Below are 20822 nucleotides of genomic sequence, written 5' to 3' on the forward strand. Positions count from 1 at the left end.
ACCCTCTGATTGTTCAACTGGCAATTACCCAGGCTACACAGAAGCAGGCCAAGCGAAGGGCTCTGCTCAGCTCAATGGGCTGCTTTGACTTCAGCAGGTCTTATTTCACCCCCCTCATACTGCAAGCTAACTTTACTCTGGGAGAATCAGGGAGTTTGGGATTTCAGCGACAACACTCCATAGACTTGATTCCCAAAAAATACTATTAATTGTTCCCGTACTTAAGTCATTTAGGATCCCACAACTCAGCCAAAATTATTCAGCTGACCAAGAAGAGTAGAATCCTCCCTCCAGGCTAATAGGAATGAGGTGTACAAGCCAAGATTCTCAAAGGGATCAGATCTTCTTAAAATCATCAGTGTTTAGTCATATTAATAAGTGCCTTCAAGGCTCTGGACCTAAACACCAATGCCCTAAAGAAAAATTAAGTGTCCAGGAAAGCTTACAAAGGTAACTGGAAGACTGCATTTCAGGGAGTCAAGCAGGGATATCAGTCCTTTGGCAAATTCCACTCACTGGTGGTTATTAAACCAGTACTTGGTTGGTTTAATTAAAATTCATGGTAAATAGATTTACTTTCTCCAGTGCTCTGTATGGACATATTTAAATGCATTTACTTCCATTTAGCTAAACTTGGTAACTGACTCTTCTAAATGTTTCCACATGGTGGCTTGGATTTTTTTTTTTTTTTTCCAAACTAAATCAATTTTAAACCAATTTTCGTTACATTGGTGGTTTTGCATGTCCACAAGCCCTGCGGGCCTCTTGGATTGGAAAACTTGGCGCGAAATCCAGCCCAAAAGGCCAAGTGCTGAAACCCGATGAAAATGAAACCACCTTAATCTATAGGGGAAGCTGTCTGCCCGGGCTGTGAGCACGTTCCTGGGGCATCGGTCCTATGTGGTTCAGGGGCAGACATGACCAAGACTTGCCTCTGGACACAGCCACCACTCAGCCCCCAGTAGGTCTGGGATTTGGCAGCAGTGAGCTCAAATCCTGGCTGGTGGAAAGCCCTTGAAGAATAGCCCTTGGGACAATCAAAAGCTGATCAGAATCCTTTTTTATTTATTTATTTTGTAAAGTGGCTTCAAGCTAACTGGAAACCTGGCCCATGGCTTCTTCAAAACCTGGCCCAAAGCTTTCCTGCAATTCAGCCCAGGTTTACAAACTTGGCTGGCGTTAGGTTTATTGCACCTAGTTTGGGGCTTTGCTGTGAACATTTCGTGGAGATCCAGCTCTTGAAATTAACTGGACTCTGCTGTTTTGAGCCTGGACCAGCATCCCTCATGTTCATAAACTCCACACCAATTTATTTACTGTCATGCAGAAAGTACTTGAGGGTGGGTGGCTATATTTTTCAGGGAGAGGTCACTTGTGTGCAATTAATAAATCATTTCATTAAATCCAAATGCATGAATTGATGAGATGAAGACTACTTACTGCAGGGCTTTGACTTATCAAAGCAATCTTTCACACTGCTGAGGAGCCAGGTTTGCTACAGTCCTGCATCCCCGCCCACGATGTCTATAGTAAGCAAACCTCAAGAAGCCTTGGACAAGCACCCAACATCCAAGATACTTCAAAAATAGAGGTGACAACTTCAGAAAAGACATTTCTCCTGAAAGACAAAAGCTGAGATATTCCACCTCCTGATAGGTTTAGGGCAATGAAAAAAGCCAACAATACTTTTGGTTTCCCAACATTAGCACTTCTAGTACTTCTGCTGCTGTGTAAAACTAGAAAAGAATGGGTTTATTTACTGTTGAACTGGTATTTTTTCCCCCCCTAGAAAACCTCAAAAATGGTGACCACTCGAAGTAGAGCCAAGCTGGCTCTTGTCAAAGATTCAGCATGGCTCTTATTACTGAGGGGAGTGTGGTCGTGTTGCAAAGATAGTGGCTAGGGAGTCGGGCCACTGTTCTTGGCTACCCTGCTACCCCACCATGTAACCTAGGAAAGTCACGTCTCGCCTCCACAACTCCACGTTCCTCACTGTCCCGCGCCTCTTGGCTATTTAGGCTGCCAGCTTTATGGTCCAAACTCTGTCTCTTACTATTCTAGCTACCACCGTAATTACGAGAATTTGATACATTCTGCTTTCCAGCACCCCTTCCCACAGAGCTTTGTTGGAGCAGCTCTCTTTGTATGCACAAGCAGTGGGGCAGAGATGTGAATTAAGATGCTTTCTCCATGGAGGTTTCCTCATTGCCTTCTCATCGGGTCCCATGCTCACACCACACTTGGGGACATCCTCAAATTTGTCACTGTTACTCTCATTCTCATCCAATAACCTCGTCATTCAGACACGTGCACAGCTGGAACACCACATCAAACTCTGCCATCCCTACTTGGAATATGTATGTGCTACAAGGGACAATCTCCCCCATCACCCAGAATAAAAACCCTTAGCATCCTGCCCTGAAGGGGCTGCAGTATGGCACAGCACAGTTTACCAGGGATATTCAATGCAAAGACAGACACATGAAGCACAAAGAGCCTGCAGTGTCAGCAGGAATTACACAAAGGGAAAGAAGTGATATAACACTGGCGAGATGAGCCCACAAGGAACTGGCAGAGCAGGATTAAAGCTTAATTGTCTGCCACATGCGCTGGGACATACTGCCTTCATTCTCATATAAGGCTCTTTACCTAGATACACACATATATATTAGGTATATAAAGGCTAAAACATGGAAGCATGCATGCTAGGCAGCCAAAGCATGAGTGTATATGCGTATACACATCACTCCTAAAAGGGGCATGACAAGTAGTGAGGAGAAAGTAACAACATGCACTTACAGTGCCTCTGTTGATCTAACCCACCTGAAACCATGCCCAATCTCAACTCCTATAGGTTAAATCAGCACAGTAAGCTGAGATTTCATGCAGGCATGACAGGCAGACTATCACACTGAGATAGTGTCCATCTCAGCTTCTTCTCAGAGCTTGGTGTTGCATGTTTTATCAACAAATAACATGTCTTTACTACTGCCAGCCCTGCTGAACCACTGTAGCTGCAGACAAGCAAGCTGTGTTTGCTTCTCTTTCATTTGTCATCAATACAATAGCCAGCCAAGTCCTCATTCCAGCATCTCACACGTTGGTAACAAACAGGCAAAAAGAGATGAAGCTGGATTTCAGCTGGCTGCACTGATTGCAGAGGCATAGGTAAAAGTGAAAAAAAAGTCTCAACATAAGAAAAATCACTGAGAAAAATATATCATAGGAAAGCACGAGTTTGAACAAAAAAAACCAACAACACCACCTCAGTCTGGTTCAGGTGTTCACTCAGCACTTTCTGCTCTTTAAGACAGTGCTGTATATACATGTGCTTCCTTCACCAACATTCTGTCAAGTCCAGTTTGACATGAGATTTGTACACAGTTTGGAGAGGCTCTCCCATTTCTTCTCAGATAAGTAAGTATCTGCTAATAAGCAGTAACCTTTTTCCACTCCCCCTTACTGAAAGCAGAGAGGAGGAAGCCCACATCTCCACCACATCTAGGAGCATCCTGAGGTTTGGTGATGCTTGTGAAGCAAGCAATATTTGGAGAATAAAGGAAAGCAGTCACTCCTTTCCTACCATTACCAGCTCACATTTTGCAGCTGCCTGATCGCAGGATAGGAGAAGGTGAGACTGCTACAGACACTGAAGAGCACATCACAGACATAACTGTAGCACTTGATAGGCTCATTTAGCATGCAGGGGCCAGTGCATATACAGTACAACTCAAGAATAGAAGAGGGCTCAGATTTAGATGACAACTTGGTCAAAAGGAGATCAAGAAATCTTTTATGGACGTTTGGCTTCTGCGTTCAGGGGCCATTTCAGATCTGGATCAAAGTCCCTCTGTTAGCAAAGCACAGTGCTCACGACAGACCACAAGGGAAAAAAGCAGGGAAGGAAGATGAGAGAAACCACCAGCAGGAAGATCTCTGGACTACGACAGAATGTTGCTGAAAGGGAAGAACATTTTTGAAACACGAGCACAGAGATAAAATCTATTCTAAGGTGAGGATCAGCTAAATATCGCAAAGGCCTTTCATCACAATCTGGACACATGCAAAGCAGTCTACATAATAAACAACGCATTTACCAATGGCCTCCTAGTTTACTTCTGAACCACATCATCTTGCAAATCTCCATCATCTGCCCTCCTCACAAACTACCCTGACACCAGCACAGAAGCCTGCAACCTGCTTTCTGAGATACCCTCCAATTAGAAGCCCAGCAAGGCTCACGCTTCAAGGTGCTTGACCAAAAATACTCATTTCCCAACTGGGAAACGTTTCACAGGCTGCCTCAGAGCCTTGGAGCATGTGAAGCAAGGGAAGGAAGAGGAAATACAACCACAGAAGCACACAGAAGCCAACACAATCAGCCCTGGGGTTGGGGAATCCCTCCTCATACATATACACGCATGTATATATAACCATGCTAGTCACTGCTATGGCAACTAACACAACAAAGATATCCTTTTAAAGGCGCTGTGGTAAGGAGGAAAAATATTTTGCTATATATATCGTTGCCTATTGACGTCAAAATCATTTGAAATAAACTAACCTTTAAGCTCGGGTGGCTCCGGTCGTCATTTCTCCTCTGCAGGTACTGAAATTACATTCACGTCACAATGAACATCTGTTACCTTTCGTGGAAAGAAAAACAAAACCAAAGAGAGCTGAGTCAGAAAGTTTTCTATCAAACAGTCTCCCACACCCTCACCAAAGCAAGACAAAATAAAAAAAAAACTCCTAAAATCTAAGAAGGGCTGAATCCTGAGGGTGCCATTTAGTCACTCTTTGGGCAACGCCCATGCTGATGTCAGAAGGAAATTGCCAATTCTGGTAATTAGTGAAAATGAAGAACCTGGAGTCAGCTGTGACAATTTAATTCAGCTGAATATCCAAAGAGTTCACTGGAAAAAGGCAAGCTGAAAGAGCTAAGTCTGGGCTGAGTTGCAAAAATAGAATGCTCCATATGAGAGTGATTTTAGGAACTTTGCTCTCACAGCCAAGAGCTTGTAGATCAGAGCAGTTCTACCTCTGTGCATGTCTATGTATAACCCTGCACCATGGGCCTTCAACAAGACTTGCACTCTCTGCACTAATGTCACAGTGCAATTATTTTTATAACGACACTAATGAATTAGCTGCTGCTAAACATCCAAGAAATACAAGTGAATGGATTTAGAGTGGAAGGGTGAGAATTCAGATGTTAATTTGCAGTGGTCTGCGTGAATACATCTTTAAGTAAGAACCAACAAGAACAAGTAACACAGCCCTATAAGTTAAGAAGATGGATGGTAGTAGTTCATACACATGAGGGCATCTTTGGCATTAGAGAGCTCTACGATTTCTTCCCTGGTGCATAGGATCAACTAAAACAGTGCACATCTCACCACCTCTCACCATCAAGGAGACGGAAACCCACCCTATCCTAGTGCCCATAAAATCACCCTCTGAGCTCCTCTTTGGAAAAGCTAGGGGAGATACCTCAAGTCACTTTTAACTTGGTGAGGATATTAGCCAGCTTGAGGGATGCTGATCTGCCTGCACATCCTACCACAACACTGCAGAGCACAAGCTAGGCTACGTTTCTCCCACAAGTACCAGGGAATATTTCAAAGAAAAAGCATTTATTATACTTTGTTGTTAGTAAATCTCTTACTCAACACGGTGAGCTTGAACTGACACACAAATACAGCAAAGTCACTCGAGCACTGCGGGCCATTATATACTATTAAGTCAACTGCAGTCCCACAGTGAACCCATTTGCAGTGTGCTACTGCACTGATTTTGGTTTTTCCCCTTTCTCTTTTTTTTGCCTTTGGTACATCAAGCTATAGTCTACAAATAATTCAAGAAGACTTGAGTCAGTCTTATGAAGGAGAATCAGCAATTTCATATTCTTTCAGAGGCTTAGGAACTTCCCTTCTCCTCAGTCACTTGTTTTCCAAGACTCATAGAACTGCTGCAGTTCTCACCCCTCCTGCCTATCTGCTAAATCCACCTCCAAGCACAGGGAATCAGAGGATTTGAGTTACTCCTGGGCTACTAAGATGCACGGGAAGTCCACTACCAGTACTGTGGTTCTTTGGTTATGTACAGTTATATGCCCCTACAGCATCCTCGTGCTATTCAGCGCCTAACTACAGCATATTATGGCACACATCCTAATTGTCCCACATTTGTTATCCCTCAAGTTCTTCTGCAACTTCTTGTACTATCAGCCACATCAGCTCTCCCTACAGAATTCTCCTTAAGAACTTCACCTACAAATTTCTCTTCATCGCTCAGTCTGGACTCACAGGCACCACAGAAGAGTCCCCAGTTATCCCTCAACACCTTCCAGCCTCACTGTGTACCTTCTCTCATCTAACCAACAAAAACAAGCACACTTTTCTGAAGACCTCACTCTTTCCTCATCAGTCTATACCATATAGCTTAGGAAACCAACATACTAAAACTTCTACTAACTACAGACTGACTCAGCCCTGATTCATAGATGCTTTCAGAAAAGCACCTCTGCCTTAGCACCATCCCTCAGCCTTTTCCTGAAAAACATCTTTCTCCACCTCCATTCCTACCTCCTTCCTTCCTAGAAGGTTGTGTAGAAAACCACTCTCCTTGCTTCTTTCTCCTTGTATTAACACCAGATGCCAGCCCCTCCCTCCAAGCTAATCAGGTCCAGATGGGTTGTGCTGCTGTAATTACGTTTTCAAAGGAGGATCTCCCCCCAGTCAAGGGCAGCTGTGGAAAGCAGGTGCATCTGAGACAGGTTTCTCTGAAGCCTATGCAAGTATTAGATGGCTGCTGCACACAAGGAAAAAAAAAAAAGGCAGTTGGTGGCTGAACAAAACAGTTGGATATTTCACCAAGAGTGAAGTACTAAAAATACAATAAGCTTTTATAGTACTCCATGCTCTACCTAGAAAGCTATAGGATATCTGTAGGACGAGTCAGACAGGCAGCCTTATGTCTGACAGCTGTTAGTCCTGAACTGCTTGATCTACTTGGCAGGGAGAAAAGCTAGCTCTGATACCACAGGCCAGAAATCAGAGGAATGCCTTTTTCTCTACCCACAAAGAAGAAACATATAAGTAACATGCTCTAAAGCAGAGATTGCACAAAGAAGGCTGGCCACAAAATAACTTACAACTGAACTCAAGCTGAAGACCGAAACAGGTTGCTTTGAAGATGCCTGTCGAAGCCCCTGGTCGCAGCCCAAAAGTGGTTAAAATCCAAGAGGAAAAAAATAAATAAATAAATAAAGAGGAGCTATGGGCAGGCATGGATTCAAAGTAGCCATTTGTCAAGAGAATTGAAGTCTAAAGGCAATGCAGAGTTCAAAGCCAGCGTCCAGCAAAAAAAGGTATGCAAAGGGGAGTGCTCTGCCAAAACAAGGCTGAATGAAGGCTTGGAGGGACAAATGCTGCAGTGCAGTTCCTGTCATGTGTGTTTGGGATGGGCAGCTGCCCCACTGCCCCTGCGATCTGCCCCAAGGCATTAGTAAGGGTAGTGCTAGCAGAGACAGGCAGACAATGGAGTTTGCGTTGCCTGAAACTGAAACTACTGTTAGCTGAGACACCAGTGCCCAGAAAACAGTGCCTGAAGCTAACAAGGGTGTACCTTTTAAAGCTGTACACAGACCGTGTGCATACATACATACAAACTGGCTGTAATGAGGAAAAGTGCACTGTATCAGGATCAAGATAATTATCATCCCCTTGGTTTTATTGATAGAGAACATGAAAGCAATTGAGGGCCCAGATGGGTCTTTCCTTCTGTAGACAGAGAGCCTTAAATGGAGGAGACCTGAAGGTAACACAAACAGCACACTTAGAAAAGTTCACTCTGTCTGAAGGCACAAAAAAGAAGGTGGAATGGGTAAGTTCAGTCTGAGAACCAAATGGCAGATGGAAAGACTAACTTGCTTCTCATTAGATAGAAAAAGATAGAACTCTCTGCTTGTGCACACTAAAGCATTAAATATGCTAGAGGACGATTATCCAGAAACCTTTGAGGATACAGTGTATGCTGATTCTTTTTTTGTGCTGGATGTGTCAGCAAGGTCTTGGCAGGCTGTGGGGAAAAAACACGGTGTCTATAGAATTTCAAGGTTGTCACAGATCAGAAGCCTTAGTTAAATTCTGTTACAGTCATTCAGAAATGACCCCATCTCTTCTTTCATCTTAAGGGTTCTTCTAGTTTCATCCTTCTGTTCCCTTGTCTTTCTTTTTGTGGCTGTCCTGCAAAGGAAAATACCAGTGTTGTATTCCTTCCATCAGTATAGCTTCACCAGCCTGGGTCTTTGCTGTGGAGGTTTGCCAGGTGTGTCACAAGGTCATCGCGTGGCAATGCATTGCCATTGAAAAAAACTTATCCTGTAATGCAATGCTGAGGACCTGACACGAAGGCGAGACATCTAACCATTTCTCCAGGTTGGTTTTATGAGCTATGCAAACCCAGGTCCTCCTGGGTGCGTGTCAGTTGAGTTGGCTAGACCTCCAGTGGATATAAGTTGCCATAGTTCCATACAAATCATCTGGAAAAATGATACCACAGTTGGCAAGCTGCTAGGGTAACAAGTACAACACAGGGCAATGCCAGCTAATCTGGTCCATTAGCTGTACTGGTAGTATCAGCTTATATTGACATATTTGTGGCTCTGGTAGACCTGGAAAAAAATGACATTTCCATGCATTTGATGAGAAGTGAAACATTCGATGCTTTCGTCTCAAGTTTTCTGCTGTCTTCCACAAGAAACAAAGTTTCACAAATGTCCTTCTCTTTTTTTTCCCTCTTTTAGGGCAAATATAGGAAAATGCGTTATCTGTGGAATTTCAGAGCCTGTTCTTAACAGAAAACACAAAAAACACCAGGAATAGTATTCTTCCGGAAGAAGAAAGATTAAAGTTTGCCCAAAGCCAAAATAACATACTGATCACTATTCATCATTCTGCTCTTCTCCTACGTATTCTATACATCTCCAAAAGCCTTTGTGAGACTTTGAAGGGCAGGTGCACATTACAGCTTTCTCCACAGCTTCCACCAATGATACTTTCCTTTGACACTCTGTACTTCCATATTAATGTTTGTAAGTGGGAACAGGAGCATCTCCCTTCAAGGAGGCTACATTAAGGATTCTCAGTTCTCAAAGAAGGGCCATGCACATTACTATAGGCGTATCCTATATCACCATTATTTACCACACAGAGGTCTGAGAGTGGTCCCTGCTCAACGTCCATCTACAAGAGATAGTTTAGGCATGTATGCTCTGCACTATAGGATACCACACAGGGTTTCCAGGTCCAGCTTATTAGGAACATGTTATCTCAGTGTGGTGCTGCACACTGTGCTCACATCCCCTGGGCCCTAGCACATTTGCAAGGGGCTGGAGACCTTATGCACCACCTCATGGGCTCAGTTAACACTTGCTGTTTGGCACCAGCTGAGGACAGATGTGTGCATTGCTTTATTCTCTTCTCCTGGTGTTTGTTCCTAAGCCAGCCCCAAGCAGACTTTGTGTTGGAACCTGCAACAGAGGGTTTAGCAAATCACCTGTGATAGGGGACCCTTATTCTTGATCTAGAGGTGAACTGAAGACGTGAGTCTGCCAGCTCATCTGTACAACATGCTGGTGGCAGATGGTATATAAACATGTTTTCTGATTACTCAAGAAGGGAAAACAGTTGGGAAAGCAAAAGTTTCTTCTTTTTTTTTTTTTTTAACAAAAATTTAAGTTAATGAATGGAAAAAAATCAACAAACTTCTGAAATTCTTTTTGATAAACAGGATTCTGTCTTTAAAAAAAAACAAAAAGAAGAAGAAGAAGAACTTGGCAATGCTGAAGGCTGCTACTTCTCATTAGGACAAGATGATGGTATGGCAGGAATGCAGGGGCAGAGGGGTGCAGATGTGTGAAAGCATTTAAGAAAAGACACCCAGGGATTAGAGAAGTGCCTGTTCCCAAAATGGGTTGATCTGAGGTAAAAGAAACCTTTGGGATAAGAAGATAGTAAACCCCCTTTCCCCCAACTTTAATAGTGGATATAAACAGTTTTATGGTATTTCCACCAAACAGAAGAAGGGAAAAAAAAAAAAAAGGGTTTCTGCAATACACACATGTTCCCCATTAATTAGGAAGGCTGCTGTTAACAACACGTTGCGCCAGAGCTGCCAAGAACTGTCAGACGAAGGACAGGGAAGCCCATGGCAGAGGCAGGCTGCCTCCCGGGGGGCCAGTAGTTGAATCCCAGCTGGGCCAGTCCTGCACAGTCATGAGGTGCTGGGAACAGCAGGCAGCAGATCTGGGGGCACAGCAGAGCACCTCTGAGCCCCAGCTCGGGTTCCTCCCCCTGCCCCTTCCAGCTACAGACATTTTCCACAGAAATGCTGGCGATGTTCGCTTTTGGTTGAGACTTCAGGACTATTTTTGGCATTTTTAAAACATGCTTAGGGGAGGCGCCTTCTACTTTTATTCACATAAAGGATCTTTATTTTTATGTATTAAGAGGCATTTGAAAGGGGAGAGGAGGCAGAGCAAGAAGAGAGCTGCCTTACGTTTTGATGCAACTGTAGAACAACACATATTTATGCCCAAGCTTCTTTTCCCATTAGCAGGCTCCAAATACACCCTTTGGTGCAACACAGACCATCCCAAGCATTCTGGTTTTCTTCAACACAGCCATCACTGGGACCAAACACTGAGCTCTGGCTCTTAAGCATCTCCCACCTTCACACCTCCTGAGGGCTGGGAGCAGCTCCATCCTCCTAGCAGACCTTGAGTCATGCGTCCTCCAGGCGCCCTGGGTGCCGGCTTGGACTCCCCGCTGGATGTGACCAAGGTTGCACACTGTTATGTACACACAGTACTGACTCATGGCGGGATGAAAGTGGGGTCCTGAACTATTTTTTCCTCATTAAACGGATGTTGGAAATAATGTCGCAACGATGCAGAGAAGTTCAACGTGGGGCCTTGCAGGAGGGGGAGAAAATCTTGTTTTAGAAGAAAAATGATTTCCATGGCACTTACATACCCCAGAGACTCCCAGGCACGGAGAGATGTCCACAGGCCCACTCCATCAGCATGCCCTAAGATGCTTGTCTCCAGGTGGCCACTCCTGCTCCCTCATGATGACGCTAAGGATGTAAGAGGCCATCCATCAAAGTCTTCTCGCATCTCCTGGCCTCATCAGAGATTGGTGATGATGTGCTTGTTTTGGATGTGCCTCTTCATACTCTGCAGGAACTGACAGGGATTAGCCTCTCCATCCTGTCCCACCTCCGTGAGTCATCTGAATTTACTTACTGTCCTTTGTCTTCCAGTTTGGGAATCCTGAGAGGCTGTCAACGGTTTACAGGCTGGTAAAACCATGACAGAGGCTGCTCATAAAAGTGCTGTGATCTCAATGACCCATTAATCTGGGGGCTTCCTTGCAGACCCCTTCTGTTGCTGCCTTCCCTCCAGGGCCCCCTTCAGCCTCACTCACTCCAGGAAACACCTCCATTACAAGTCTCCATAGGAGGAATAGGCAGACAGGGACAGCCGAAAACCTCCGTCCCTTCCAATAACTGCCCTGCAGTGAGGCATTTCTTTTCAAACTTCAGCCATCCCAGTGACGGGACAAAATAGAATCATAGAATCATTAAAGTTGGAAAAGACCTGTAAGATCATCTAGTCCACCTACTACCAATATCGGCCACTAAATCATGTCCATAAGAATCACATCCACACATTTCTTGAACACCTCCAGGGATGTTGACTCTGCCACCTCCCTAGGCAGCCAGTGCCAGTGCCCAACCATTTTTCCTGGGAAGAAATTAATCTAAATCCAACCTGAACCTTCTCTGGCACAACACGAGGCCATTACCTCTCACCCTGTTCCTTGTTACCTCCCAGGTAACTACTGATAAGATGCAGGGCTCTTTGAGTACAAACTGGGCCACCAAAACATCAAAAGCACAACACTGTCAAACACAGTGATAAGTTTTGTGGACGAGGACACTTTGCTGTTCAACCTTTCCTTTTGAATCCCTAAGCGCAGTTTTCTTAGACTTTATAGATGCAGTGATGCATGTGGTGATATTTGTGGTTATGCTTTTACACGGACAAGGTAAGGACAACAGAAGGACTTTATTTTCAGATGATGTTAAGACTGCTTTTCTGCTAACAGTTATTCTAGTTGGTGTCTTGAAGGAAGAATGGAGAAAGACCAGAAGCATCAGGAGCACTGAATGACTAGAGCATAGCAGACACTTTTTTTTCAGGGTTTAAGTCAACAGGAGCCCTCTGACAGCATGAATTTAGGACTACTTGATGTTGGTGCACATTGGGAGAGCTCCCTGCATCACCTGCTCTCAATTCCAAAGCATCACAGTGCTGTTTTGCAGAACGTATTCTCTGGCTTACAGTTAAAATTCTTCAGTTTGGGATAGTTTATCTTGTGGAAAATATAATGGGTTTCTGTGGAAAGCAGACAATTTTTCACTTACAGACACCCAATACTTTAATTAAAAAACTTTTCTGATGGGGAGAAAAAAGCAGCCTATGTGAAAAATTTCAACTATGTCTTCAAATACACCTTCTCCTAATGACATCTGATAAATCGAATGCACCAGTTGGGATGTGTTGCAAGAACCAACGATAGTAACAGTTTGATGTCTGCCTTGCTTCAGCCCCGCGGGGGGAGGAGGTTTGGCAGGAAGCACAATTGTCACGCGGGAGCCTCAGCAATGAGTCGTCTCCTGGCTAGTATTCCTCCACTGCAATGGGAAGTCAAACCGGCTAGTAGACACAGCAACAGCCCAGGATTCTGAACTATCACTATGGTTATTTCACATCACTTTGGGGCTACCCCAGTTCATCCTGCTATCACTCAAGACATTATTTCATAGGGAGTTCATTAAACCAGTGCAACTTGATACATGAACAACACCCACGTTCATTTTAGCAGGAATTGTGTTAACTGCACTTCTGCCTGTAAATGTAGAGAGTCAAGCCAGGACAATGCTATGGTGTTAAATAACAACAGAGACAGACCATAGCCTATAGGTGCAGAACAGCTGTGTACCTTCTCCCTATTATCCCACCTGCGGTACCTGTCCTACTAAGGTTATAGCATCCATAAACCCACAACTCTCATGCAGAGAAGTTACAAACCACTATAAGCCCTCAACACTTAGTTTAGGAACTTGACCATGGACAGAGAAGAGACCAGAAACGAAACTATGAGAAATGCCCGAGTTTCCAGGACATCATATTTCAACAGTTCAGCTGTGGTCTGCTGGAGTCCTACCACTGTCTCCAATACCAAGACAAGAGTCTTCCCTCAGCACTTCTGGGTGATGCTTTCAACCAGTTTTCTTTCCTGTCAGGACTGGTGCCAAAAAAGCCACGACACTCTTGAACTGGTGCTTCATGCCAGTGCTACAGAACAGGAGATTCATTTTCATTGCCATTTCTTACTATTTCAGAACGTATACCAGGTGTCCTAGAGCAGATCCCCTCCAGTGCCAAACTACTGAATATGACTGCAGTATCTGGACCTGCTCTGACCAAGAAATATATAGGTTGCTCCGAAAGTAATGCCTCCATTTATTTCCATGGAAACTACAACAGGTATAAAGAGTACACTGTTCAACGGAGCAAATTCTCAGCTACAAAAGACTATTTTTCAATATAGTTACCACCATTAGCTATGCATTTTTTGACAGCAATTGTTGATATGAAAATGTTGCCCACACACTCCATCCTTCATTGACTTAAACAAGTGGGAGACAGAAGATGCCAAATCTGGACTATGTGGTGGGTGTGGCAGGGCAGTCCAGCCAAGATTGGCTATGGGCACCATGATCTTCAAAGTGACACGGGGCATGATGTAATTGTGCTGCAGGAAAAAAGGCTGTCTTCATCTCTGTCCTGATTCTGGAAGTTTTAGCATTCAGCTCAGTCAGCATCACAATGGTCAGAGTCAATGGTTTGTCCAGGTTCCATGAAGTCCAGAAGGATCACCCCTTTCCTATCCCCATAGACAGTGCACATCACTATACCCAATGATTAAGATGCTCATGGCATGACAGTTATGCATGGCCATCCAGAACATGGCTCACCTTTCAGGTAGCTGTTGCCACTGCTGAAAGCCACCTCTGATTGCCTCATGGTGCTCGCATTCATTGGTTGGTCTCCATGAACGTTCACCAAGTGTTGACGAATGTCAGTGGGTGCCATTTTCTCTGCACAGAATTCAATGACACACCTTTCTTTTATCCACACTTCCATGCCAGAAGCCATTCTGCCAAACTGCCCCCCTGCTACCATCTGTCATATGGCAACAACATGTAATAGAATACCGGTGGGAGGGTTCAGCCTCTACTGCCATACTACCAACGTCCACTTCTGATGTAGTGTGCCAACATAATAAAATAGGAGGCATTACTTTTGGAGCACCTCTGGTAGAAGGAAGTACAGAAAACCAATCCCTTTCAAACAACAGAAATCAGCAATTTCAAAAGATGAGGAAGCAGATCCATGGTTCAGACAAATTAATAATGGCGCATTCTGCAAAATCAAACCCTTAGAAGTACTTCTGGTTTTAGAAATACATATATATATATACACATATATATATATGTGTTGGTGCTTTCCAGAGTTATCCAAATTCCTTCACAAAACCAGTCAAGATTAAAGAAGAAAAACAGCATTATTCTAACTGAATAAAGCATTACATATTATTTTTTTTTTTACTACAAGGTTGGAAATGCAGTTGTAAAAGAGCAAGAAAGCCAGAAGCCTCAACTTTAGAATTTATCTTGTGCTAATCCCTTGCTCCTGTTTCACTTGGGATTCTTTCTGAGGTGTTCTTCCGCCTTACAGAACAGCTCTCAAAAATCCCTCTCATTTCTTTACTACTGTAGGAGACCCCATTTTATTCCGCAACCTTTCTTTAGCAGCTGGAGAATACGCAGGGCATTGATATTTCTACCTACGCTCATCATTTCTCTCAGGAAGTCAGATTACACAGCTAGCAGCTCCCATTATAAATATCATATGCCTGAAGATCACTTCTGTGTGCAAACAATTTCAGTTCAGTTTCAACTACCGCAATTTCCCTGCTAACGACTTCTTGTGTTTGCATCCATCTCGAATGCGAAGGCTCACTGGGGCACAGCGTGGGTTGCTGATTATTTATCTGTCTGATCAACCCAAACAACCTACCCAAGCAATTTTCCAAGGGCTGATTTCTCAGCAGCTTGAAGGCACGGTTTTTCAGCATTACTCGCCCTTCTGCCTGCCTGCTCCATAGCGAAGATGTTAATTCAGAGCAGAGCTGGCAGCAGTCCCCTACCACCCCAGGGGGTTCCTCCTAGCAGCATGCAGGCAGTCATTAGGCTCTGACTATAGTCTGTCAGCCTGTCCAAGTCACTGGTCCCTCGTCCAAGCCAAATGGTTATGCCACCTCATGCCAAGTCATGCCATAAAATAACAGTAGAAATAACTTACATTTTAAATCCCCAAAGGCAGCTACTGCATCAGACTGACTGACTAGAAAATAGACGCTAAAGCATCAAGAATGGAGCTTGAGGCTCCTGCTCACAACAAAGGAACAAAAAACAGGGCTTAAGCCAGATGCAGGCTACATCATTTCAGGTACCTGACTGATACGCCTAACTTTGGATCTTGTTCAAGAAAGAGAATAATAAGCTGCCTTGGCTGTGAGGAGCTACAGGTGAGGTTCATTTGGAACTCAGATGGCATGAACCACCTTCCTGAACACCCATCTTTTTCCATTGCACTGAGCAACCTCTGGCATTTAGGGCCAGGCGAACGAATTGGGGGTGAATATGCATTGGTTTGAGCACCAGGCCTTCTAAGAAACTGGGAAAACACCTTACATTAAGCACAAGGGCATGCCGTGTAAGCTGCAGACAGTACCACTGAGAGCAGAATCCCATGGAAAGATGTACCCACTGTAAAAGGAATATGCTATGGTACGAGGTAAGAGGAAAAAGAGAAAACGAAATGCAACTTGGAAAAAAAAAATTCCAATAAAATTATATTTTTCCCTCAAATTGAAATACATTTCCTTTTTTTTTTTTTTTTTTTTTTTTTTAATGGAAACTTTTTCCAATGTCTACAGGGTTTCAAAAGCAAGGAGGGTACACTTGAAGAGGAATTTTCTAGTAGCAAACCACTTCTGTAAAAATGCGTACATAGCTCTCCCAGGGATCAGTATGATTCAGTGCTGCTTGAAATCACTAGTAGCTATCTGTAGCGAGATGGCAATATTTGGGTTATTTAGACTTCTTCTGAATATGGATCATTACAAATAGCTCATTATGGAGCATATAAAATGAGGTGGTAACTGGATAACTTGACAACAAATTATTTTCACTATACACAAGTGCACGACAATCTATATTGGAAAATGATAAATTAAACCATTCATATGCCCTGAATTTGCTGTAATCTCTCAAGAGGGGAAAAATCTAGGTTAAATAATGGGCAACTAAACAAAGACATATGTTCAATGTGCATCACAGATCAGTGAGGCAATGAGTCGTTGGAAACACCGCAACAATAGCTTCTCTGGAGCTGCCAGCTGAACTGAGAAAGGCAGACACTTCTCTTTCCCTGATAAACCTTCTCCAAGACCCATCTCTCCTTCCACCGCAGTCAGTCTCAGGCACCGCCAGCACCTCAGGAGGAAGCACCAGCCTGCTTTCTGTATAGGTGCACAGATTGTTCTGCAGCCCAGATTGCCAGGGGAGCAATGGGAGAGAAGCCGGGAGCCCCAGAGCCTCCTCTGACTGCTCCCAGAGCTGAGGGGAGGTCCTGCTTCAATCGTGGGGCCTTCCCACCAGGTGCCGGCTGGACATGGGGCAGCAGTGGCCAGGGCAAGCCGTCCCTGAGATGCATGCGTGGCTCTGGCTCGGCTCTTTGTCTGTGCAGGAGGGGGCCGGCGGAGGGCGAGCCAAGTCAGAGCATAGCCAAGCGAGAATGTTCTGGCAGCCCTTCCTGGCGGCCTGAGCAAAGTTATTTATCACTTTGTGCATTTTCCTTCTCATCTGTGTACAGCCGGCTCCAATGGCTCAGCTTGCGTTTTGCCTCGCGGAGCCAAGCCAGTCCCTTGGCTGCGCTCTGTCTTGGCTGTCCATTCACGCCTTCTGTCTCCTCCAGCTCTGCCTGGAGCAGAGCAGGAGCCCAAATTAGGGGCAGGGATCTATCACCAAGCAAGAGATCGAAGCACAAGCAACCAGCACCGAAGGCAAGGAGCACGCTCTGCCGCAGGCCGGTGAGCATGCCGTTTTCCCTGGCTATGGACACTATGTACGGTAGCTTCTGTGCTCCCAGGCAGCCTCTGCTGGGGACCTCCAGTGCCTGCTGATGGATGTGAGACGTTTTCTTCCATTTATTTCAGGGATCGCACCTTCGAGCTGATTTTTCCAAATCAGTGGATGTAACAACGGTGAATTTCCAGTGAATTTTTCCAATTCTATAGACTTTATTTTCCATAATGCTGGTGTATTTTGCCAAAATGTCTAACACAGGCGTCTAAATCGGGCTTGAGCATTCAGATGCTTACAAGGGTAGCACTTGCTCTTGCTAAGGGCACAACACGCTCCACTAAACACACTGAATATTGGAAAAACATATCAGTGCAAACTCCATCAAGTCTAATATCACCAAAGGTCCAGGCTACAGCCCATCCTGCATGACAAGAATTTGCCAAAGACAGAACTCCTGAATTCAGATGCTGTTCCTCTCTTCCTTCCTGAGTCTCCCATGCGGTTTCGTCTGCAGCTCACACGTTCGGCAACGAAGTTCTCAGAGTAAATGGGAAATCTGCATTTTACTTTGCCAAGCTTGGGGCAACACAGGGGCTGATTTTTATACAGAACTTTGCACTCTAGAAGTTGGTGGGAAATTCCCATCTGCAAAAGGCTGGATCTTGCCTACTTTCCTCTATCACAGCTAGTCCCAAGAGGTAAAAAACCTCCCATTTGTTTTGATCAGATACTTCTTCTGATTGGCAGATATGAATTGGAATGAAGCAGGGCTGAGGGGGCCACCTGGTCTGCAGCAGCTTCCCAGAAGCACTAAAGACAACAAAGTGTGTTCAGCAGCAGCTTCCCATCATGACCCCCTATTTGCACATGCTGAGAACTTTCCAAAATTGGGTTGCAATTTCTCAGATTTGGTCTCTGCCTGAAGGTAGAAGAGGAAGTTGAGTAAAATCCCTTCAGACCTTCTGAAACAAGAAGAAAATGAAAAATTGCATTTTCCTATTGTAATAAAAATTTTAACCATTTTTTTTTCTCTGCAAAACTGCTTGAAATTTGAAGAATGCCATAGCTATAATTCTAACGACAGGCCAGATCCAAAGCAAGCTGAGGTCAAGAATTCATGGCTGATCTCCCTTGATTTTGCCTAGCTCTGATGAACATCCCACAGGTAGGCAAACAATTTGTTGAGAAAATTGTTCAGAACAGTTGTGCCTATTTTCTACTTGGGAGTTGCTTGGGAACAGGCTCAGATTGTTTGCAGTGTATCTAGGGCTTGGATGTACTCACCAAAGCCCAGCTTTGCTCCATCCTCCTCAATTTTTATTTTAGATCCTTGCTCCATGAATAATCTCCTCGAAGAAAATATCCACGAGCAGACGAAAGGACATCTTTAGGTAAAGAATTTGTAACTAAATCATTTATACAACGGTTGTTTTTTTTTTATAGCTGGGTCACAAGCAGATGATTTATCAGAGTTACGCATCTCTTACACATAGCCTGCTGTATCTGAGGTCCTGAAAGCTGTTAACCTTGAATGCTTTGCAGGTAGAGTGTTCTTTCATTAGGGCTCCACGCAGTGAAGCCTTTGGTTGGCACAGGATTGACCACCCCATCTCCGTACAGCTCCCACCTCTGGTCCATTCTCCCTCTTGATACTGGACTTTCATGGTCATCCCTTGGTTCCACTGCTTTATTAAATTCTACTTAAAGTGTTTTAATTCTGTTTTTTTTCGCCAGAGAAGGATGTAGAAAAACAAACAAAACATGGTACCAATGTGAATATTCACAATTAATGACAACACTCTAAAACAGGAAGGTTGTTCTTGGGGAGGGAGACTGGTGTTATTTTGAATGAAGGAAAGAGTGCAAAGATCTTGCAATGTTTGCTATAAATGGGTTGTTATGGTGAACATTCCTGTCAACAAGTTCATTAGCTCAGAGATCCACGAGTGAACAGAGACCAAAAAATGTCTTTAAAAATTCAAGAACAGATTAATGGACAATATTTTGCAATCTTTGTCTAGCTTTGCTTCTCACTGAGAATTAGTAACTTTACTCCAGGCCAGATTCAAAGAGTCCTTACTCATGCAGAGCAACACCATGTTTTATGAGTAACCCTGGTGATATTTAAGGCTATTTGTTAGAATAAGACTGAAGTCAAAGTAAGACAGTGGGAGGCATGGGCTGAATCACCTTGATTAATCAAGAGTAAGATTATTGTTTTTATACGTGTATATATAAATAAACATAGCAGGAGTAAGGAAGAATGTCTGGACTGACATGCATATGGGAGAACTGCTTTTTACAGCATACAGCAGGCTCTTTTTTTAATAGAAGAAGACAACACCCAAAAGTTACTTAACATCAGGAAAAGGGGAATTCACACCTTCAGAAACAATAGAAGATCAAACCATTTTGCGGGTTTTATTCTCAACAGTTCTGGCTGCCTCCTGTAATATTACATAAGGTCTATGCTGCTCTTCGTAGAAATGATAGATGAAGTTTTCAGAGCTGCCCAAACGCCTTGAAAGCATATGGTCCGTTTTCCAAAATAATAGGATCCTTAGGATTCTAAATCCCATTGAATTTCAGCACTTCTGGTAAAGTTCTCATTAGCTTTTAAATCAGGACGTATTTTTTCAGCATGCTATGCTCCCCGTTTCGTTTTATCTCAGGACTCCGGCCACGACAACACATCAACAACAACATCGTCAAAATGCAGTGCTAAAATCAAAAGCACCGTTGTGTTTGACTGCTCTGTGAAAATGCCTCCGAGACCCACTGTGGGCTACTGACATAACCAGCGAGAGAGGAAGGAACCAATTCAAAGCTCGCTGATGTAAAGGAAAGTCCACTCATTTCTATGGCCTTGAGTTGGACTTGGATCAGGCCCTGGAAGAATAAGGATGACATAAAAATAACATGACGTGTGCCAGATTCACCAATATGCTCTGATGTTTTGCCCGGCCCAATGATGCAAAGCAGATGGAGCATACTGACAATCCTGGCCCACTTCAATCAGTTATTCTGTCTCTAGTATTAGTTTTCATCAGGCGTTTTATTCATGGCATAAATACATTTATCTCACTAGTGCTTCTGCTACGGTATTTCAGAAGAAAGATCACCACTTTTTAGCTTTCTCAGAGAAAAACATGCTATACTTTCTCACCTGTTCACTACCAATTTGCAGTGGGGTTTCTAAGACTCTCATTACCACATCCCTGAGTTTTGCTGTGCTTCCTTGGGGCTTATAATTAATTGAGTCTTGTTGTCTTTAACTGCCGCAATCCTTCCGCCCAAACAAATCACAACTGCACAGTTCCACAGTTGTACCCTCAAATAAGACATTAAGACAATTATTTTGCAAAGTACTCGCGCTCACCTTTAAGTTTAAACAGATGTTTAAATCATATCAAAGCTACCCCAAAATAAGCATTTATATACTTTACTGAATCGATGCCAGAAGATGCATTTAACAGAAACTAGCCTGCTATAAAAATTACCCTGCTCTGTCTCTACCTCGCCTATTACTACAG

At 43.8% G+C, this 20822-nt stretch overlaps 1 long non-coding RNA gene across 1 annotated transcript in view; it reads right to left on the reverse strand.

Moving 5' to 3' along the window:
• Positions 1-6717, reverse strand: part of LOC128086822 (uncharacterized) — a 95937-nt gene extending 89220 nt beyond the window's left edge. Inside the window, exons 1-2 of the long non-coding RNA XR_008209541.1 lie at positions 6588-6717; positions 4565-4646 (exon numbers count right to left, since the gene is read on the reverse strand). This is a non-coding gene — a long non-coding RNA (uncharacterized LOC128086822). The remainder of the gene's footprint in view (positions 1-4564; positions 4647-6587) is intronic.
• Positions 6718-20822: the final 14105 nt, after the last annotated feature.

The sequence above is a fragment of the Tympanuchus pallidicinctus genome, unplaced genomic scaffold (genome assembly GCF_026119805.1).
Source record: "Tympanuchus pallidicinctus isolate F22 unplaced genomic scaffold, pur_lepc_1.0 scaffold3, whole genome shotgun sequence".
NCBI lineage: Eukaryota > Metazoa > Chordata > Aves > Galliformes > Phasianidae > Tympanuchus > Tympanuchus pallidicinctus.